Source organism: Canis lupus, chromosome 23 (assembly GCF_011100685.1).
Source record: "Canis lupus familiaris isolate Mischka breed German Shepherd chromosome 23, alternate assembly UU_Cfam_GSD_1.0, whole genome shotgun sequence".
Lineage (NCBI taxonomy): Eukaryota > Metazoa > Chordata > Mammalia > Carnivora > Canidae > Canis > Canis lupus.
This window is the reverse complement of record NC_049244.1, coordinates 39,057,626-39,064,254: the sequence shown is the minus strand read 5'-3', so window position 1 is coordinate 39,064,254 and position 6,629 is coordinate 39,057,626. Positions and strand designations below refer to the sequence as shown.

Genomic DNA, 6,629 nt, shown 5'->3' with positions numbered 1-6,629 from the left:
GCCAAGAAGAAGGCCATTTTAAAGCATGTTAATCATTTTAGTTTAAGGTAAGGATATAAAGAGCACTAATCAATTATATTTAAGTTCTGAAATCAAGAATTTAATCAGAAAAACTTTTCTAGGTTTTCATCAGCTAATATGATTATTCTAGAGGGGGGCCTGGGTAGCTCAGTGGTTGAGCCTCTGCCTTCAGCTCAAGGTATGGTTCCAAGGTCCTGGGATTGAGTCTCATGTTGAGCTCCCGCAAGGGGCCTGTTTCTCCCTCTGCCTGTGTCTCTGCCCCTCTCTCTGTGTCTTTCATAAATAAATAAATAATAAAATCTATTTTTTTTAAATAAAGGTCTCTAGTATCAAAGTTAAGCTCTTTTTCTTTTCCCAGGTACCTGGCGCCATTATGCTCTCTATAAAATCCCATATTTGGAAAAACACAAATTATATGAAATTCACTTTTTTTATTTATAAGGTTTTTAAAAATTACAAAAGATACAAACACTTGTATTCAAGTCAAACATTACAGAGGTGTATAACCCCCCTTCACCTCCTGCAGCCCCACCCCCTTGAGAAGCCCAGTGTTCACATTATGTGCATCTATCCAAACACAAATGCATAATTATAAAAGGTCTGCTTTATAAAGTCAGAATCAAATCATCCACATGATTCTCTATATTAAGCAGGGCTCTTTTGATTATAAGTAACAGAAACAGAGTAGTTTAAGTAAAAGAGAGTATTTATTGATTCACAAAACTAGTAGCCTTCAAGTATAACTGGATCTAGGAACTTAAATCAGCACCTGGCCTAGCTTTGTGTTGACTCTGTTTTTCTCTATATAGGGACATTCTTGGGAGTCTCCTTCTGTGGTGACAAGAGAGGTACCACAGCTCTGAGTGAACATCTTTATAGTTTCAAACCCAGAAAAAAGAGAGTGTGTTTCTCATTCAACAGAATCAATGAAAGTTATGAGATTTTGCACTTACTGTCTCTGATTGGATTACAGGTTCATCCCTGTCTCTAGAGGAATGTTCTGATTATCCAGGCATGTGTCATGAGCACACATGGACTGAGAACGGGTCCTCGTCTTAGTGTGGGCTGCCATAATAAAGATAGCTTAAAGGACAAGCAGTTATTTCTCACAGTTCTAGAGGCTGAGAAGTCCAAGATCAAAGTACTGGAAAATCTGGCACCTGGTTAAGGACACTCTTCCTGGTTTACAGATGGCTGTCTTGGAGAGAGACAGAGACAGAGGAAGAGATGGAGGAAAAGTTGTGAAGGGCCAGGGAAGGTGGAGGGAGAAGGACAAAGACTAAGAAAAAGTGTTCATGCTCTTCTTTTAAGGGCACTAATCCAATTCATGAAGGATCCACCCTCATGAACTATTACCTTCCAACAGCCTCACTTCCTAATACCATCACACTGGGAGTTGTGATTTCAACATTTGAATTTGGTAAGAGGTGTGTGTGTGACACAAACACTCCCAAAAGAAAAACCCAGGTCCTATTTTACAAAAAAGGTTAATGAATCCTGGATCAGCAAAATCAGCACATTATCTATTACATCCCATATTTCCTTTCTTCACTTAGTAGTATATTATGAATATCCCTCCATAGAAAGTAATCAGTGTATCATGTCAATAATTGGGGGTGGGGATCTCATTTTGCAAACACCCATAGAACTTAAAATTCTATTCCTGATGGATGTTCAGCTGTCCCTGCCTCCTCCACTTCCCCCACTTCCCACAGAGTTTTATGTTATAAGTAATATTGCAAGAGACATTCTTGTATTGTCTGATTCATTTATTTTCTGCAATATAGATTCCTCAAAGTGGGATTACAAGTTCAAAAGATTAACATGTTTAATATTTGCTGCTATGTTTCAAAATCTGTTGTTTGCAGTCCCATCAACAACATGGGATGAGAATGTCGGTTCCTCCCATCCTTTATGATATTAATTTATATGTTAATGTCATTATGTAGGATATTATATAACCCATAGGATATTTATAATCTCTTCAGTTTTTTCAAATCTCAAGGAAATAAAACAAAATCACACTCATAAAAAGAATGACAAATTAGCATATGTGAGAAACATTTAAAATCTATATGCTAATAAATAGATAACTTCTATAATCTTGAAAGCCAGACTCAGTTCAGAAGAGAATATTTGCTGCAGATATGACTAAATGAAGGCTTCAGGTTCCTCATTTGTATCTCCTTAACCATTTAATGACAATTTGATTTTTTCATGTTTTGATTGGCCACTTGCTTTTCCTCCACCGCAATTACCCTGTTCAGGTTCTTTGCTTAGTTTTTAATTGATTGCTGATTTTTTTCACTAACTTTAAAATATATTATATATTAAGAATGGTTTCTGAATTTTATCAATTCCTCTTTTAGGAGCATATATTTGTTTTGGTATAAAACTATCTATTTTGTATACTTTAATTTCAGAACAAAATAAACAAAACCCCCCACAATACACAGCCAAACCCCTTAACAAATATGGGGAGGGCTAGGGCTTGAGCCCCTTGTATCCTGCCTCAAAGAGAGGAGAAAAATAAAAAACCACTAGACATCAGCAGAAGGAACTGGGGGCCACTCTGGGCTGCCGGAGAACCATGAGGACACTATACACAGGGTACAAACTCAGTTGGTGGAAACTCTTAATCTACCTCTCCCACGAGAGAGACAGCCTCATCAACCTGGGGTTGTGGGGAGGGGAGTCTCATCAGGAACAGTAGCACTGGGTTCCTCTGCTGTCACTTCATCTTCAATGCCCAGGCCTAGCCTGATCATGTGGTAGATGCAGTTGAATGATCTGGGGATCCTCCAGGGAGAAGCCAGAAGAGAACAGAGCCCTTCCAAACAGCAGCACCGCCAGGTCCTTGACAGCCGTGTCATTGTCTGCCTCTGCCTTCTGCTGCAGCATCTCCACAATGGGGTGGTCAGGGTTGATTTCCAGGTGCTTTTTGGCCCTCATAGAGCCCACTACAGGGTTGTCCCCAGGTGTCTAGGTTTCATGATCCTCTCCATGTTGGCTGTCCAGCCATAGGTGCTGGTCACAATGCAGCAGGGTGAAGATACCAGTCTGTTGGAGATTGTCACCTTCTCAACCTTCTTATCCAAGATTTCTTTCACGAGTTTGCAGAGGTCAAATTTGGCTTTGCTCTCCTTCATTTTCTTCTTCTCTTCTTCATCCTTAGGCAGTTCCATGCCCTCCTTGGTAACTGACACCAGATTCTTCTCATCAAACTCTTTGAGCTGCAGCTCATGGTACTCATCGACGGGCTCCATCATACACACTACCTCAAAGCCCGGCTTCTGTACTCACTCTGCAAAAGCAGACTTGGCAACCTGCTCTTTGCTCTCACTAGTGACATAATGGATGGACTTCTGGGTCTCCTTCATGTTGGAGACATACTCTGAAAGAGAAGTCATCTCGTCTCCAGCCAGAGAAGTGTGTAGCTCAGCACCTCGGAAAAGGCCTCCCTGAGGAGTCGAGTTCTCATAGATTCCAAGCTCTAGGTTTTTAAATGCCTTGTAGAATTTCTGATAGTTCTTGTCTGCTGCCAGCTCAGAGGAGAGCTCAGTGCACACATTTACAGTGTTTTTGCATATGACCTCCAAGATTTTGCTCTGGTGGAGCATTTCTAGGGAGATGCTCAGAGGCAGGTCCTCCAAGTCAACCACACCAGTGGATGAAGTTGAGGTACTCTGGTATCAAGTCATCACAGCTGTCCATGATGAACACATGGTGGGCATAGGGTTTAATGTTGTTCATTTTCTTCTTGTTCTCAAAGAGGTTAAAAGGAGCCCTGAGGGTTGGGGGGTGGGGTGGGCAATGAACAGCAATGCCCTGAATTCCAACTGACCTTCTACAGAGAAGTGCTTGGCTGCCAAGTGGTCTTTCCAGTCACTGGTAATAGGAACACATATTTATTTTAATATAAGATTATTGGCTTTTAATTAGTTAACATAGTAGATTGAATTATGTTGATGTACTTCCTAAGGTTAAGTCACCTTTGCATGTGGTCACAGGGCATTATTCTCTGAATCCACCCTTAAATTCAGTTTCTAATTGTTTTATCTTGGATCTTTCTCTATAGAGAGAGATATATTGTTTTCCTTTGTTTACACATTTTATTTTTAAGCTTTTTTTCTACATATATACATTTATTAAAATTCCTAAATGTGGAGTGCCTGGGTGGATCAGTCAGTTAAGCGTCTGCCTTAGGCTCAGGTCATGATCTCAGGGTCCTGGGATGGATACCCCTGCTTCCTGCTCAGTGCGGAATCTGCTTCTCTCTCTCTCTCCCTCTGCCTCTACCCCTGGCTTGTGCTCTCTTGCTCATTCTCTCTCTCAAATAAATAAAATCTTTTTAAAAACTAAAATTCCTAAATGTAATCATAAATGTTTGCATCTTCTGTTCCCCTTTTTGCTTTATTTCCCATCTTCTTCATCCTTATCACCCACATCATTCTTTCCTCACCCTCTTCTTTCCTTCCATGCTCACATGATCTAGTTAAAAATATATTGTGTATCTTTTCATGTTTTTTCTTCAAGCTGATATAATCTTATAAATATAGATGTGTGTACATGTTTTTAGTTTGTCCTCCTAAGAACTTTACTTTTGGGGGTGGGAGTGGGAGTAGGAGTGGGATTCTTTTTAAATCTATGGGTTTTTTTCTTTTCATCAGTTCTGGAAATTCACACACACACATGTTTGAAGGAACAAACAGTCCTCTGGCAAAAACTATAAGCATACTAGAACATAAGGCACCATCAACAAGATCCAGCAGAACAGGTAGATATGAGTAAAGGACTTCAAAGACCTCAGATGTTGAACATATCAGACACCAAACATGAAATAACTATATCTAACAATTTTTAAAGAAATACAAGACAATCTTGAAATATGGACAGGCAATAAGAAATCATTTCAAACTATCAGAGACTTAAGGGCCATTTAAAACTTATCAGAATGAAAACTATAATGATGAAAGTAAACACTCAATGGAAGATTTCTATTTCTGACAATAGTGGTTACCAAGATGTTTTGGACCACACTCCCACTGAAAATAACTAAAGATGCTGGCTAGATTAGAAAAAAATATCTTAGAGGCATCAAAGAGCTAATAAAATAGAAATAACCAAGTCAAAATCTAAATGCAAGTGGAAACACAGAAAAATAAGCATGATTTTAAAAAGCATAATTATGAAGCCAGTATTTATTTATTCAGGATAATTTCTAAACATACTTTAACTTTGTAAGGGGACATGCCTTGTAACCTCATATCTTGATGACCCTATGAACAAGACCCCAACACTGCATGGCTGTCACCTATGCTGTGGGGATACTCAGCAAGTGGGTTTGTCTGGACAGGGGCCAACTGGGAGGCACTTTCCTGCACATCTCAGAATGAGATCGGTCCCTTGAAAGTCTAGACCACAGACAACCAACTCTGCAGGACCAGCACAATGATGGGTTAGTGAACCCTTACCTAATAATATCAAAGTAGAATTAGGCTGGGATGAGAATGGAAAGGATGAGCTAGCATGTCATTCTTCTCATCTGCTTTACCCACAACAAAGGGGTGGAGGAGAGGTCATGATGCTCACCCTCAGTTCCAGGGGAAACCAGGCTGCTGAACTGAGTTCAGACCTGCTGTCTTCCCAGTACTGCAGTCACCATGTGATTATTGCCTGCTGCAACCTCCTTGCCTGAAGTGGGTCAATGCATTAAGCCAAGTTCAATTATATACATGGGCCTATTCTAGCAATCTGTTACTGCGCAGGGCTCTGATAACTCTTACTGCCTGTACTCCAGCATCAGTTAGGATGCTTCTAGCTTCAAGTAATACAGAGTCCAGCTCAGAAGGACTTAGACAATAAAAGGGGATGTTTGGCTAAAAGTTCTAGAGATAGGATTTTCATTTGAAGCACTAAATGTTGATTCTGACCCACCTAGAAAATAACAAATTTATTGAAAGGATATTGGGTAATTCAAAGGGTACGTAGAACCCCAGGGAAAATTAGGCCACAGAACCAGTTTGGTAAAGACAGTGCACTACATTCTGACCCTGGATTCAGAATACTAAGTGCTATTTCTGAAACTGTTGCCATAGGACTTTGGATGTTACTACTATCATCACAACTGCTGCAGAATGAGTTCTCCAACTTCTTCATGTCCCTAGCTCTCTAGCTCCAGATTCACAGCACCACGCAGGTCGTTCTGATGGCCAAGCAGAGAAGAGAAGCCTGTGCCTCAGCTAGGAAGCTGCCTGGGACTATGAATATCTAGCCCTGAGTGTGTCTACACTGGGAGTCATCTCTGTCCCCCACTGATATGCAGAGGGTGGGAATATCCCCAAACATGGCAAAGTGTTGAGAAGCAGGTCCAGGCAACATACCACATTCCCTCACTCAGGAGGAGGGAGAACATCTGAACCTCAGAAATTCCAGAAAAATTGTGAGCTTTCAGCTGCCTGAGTTCCCATTGTCCAGTCCCTAAGGCCATAGGAACTCCATGAATTACCAGAATCCATCACTTGGCTCCAGAGGCTGGGATTACTTTGATTGATGTAGGCCAGTTAGGGATCATCCTTGGAGCTAAGGGTGAGGATAATCCCACATAA

The 6,629-nt window shown here is 40.6% G+C and overlaps 1 pseudogene; it reads right to left on the bottom strand.

The window, feature by feature from the left end:
• Nucleotides 1-680: 680 nt before the first annotated feature.
• LOC100855514 lies at nucleotides 681-3,926 on the bottom strand (annotated as a pseudogene).
• Between the last annotated feature and the right edge of the window lie 2,703 nt (nucleotides 3,927-6,629).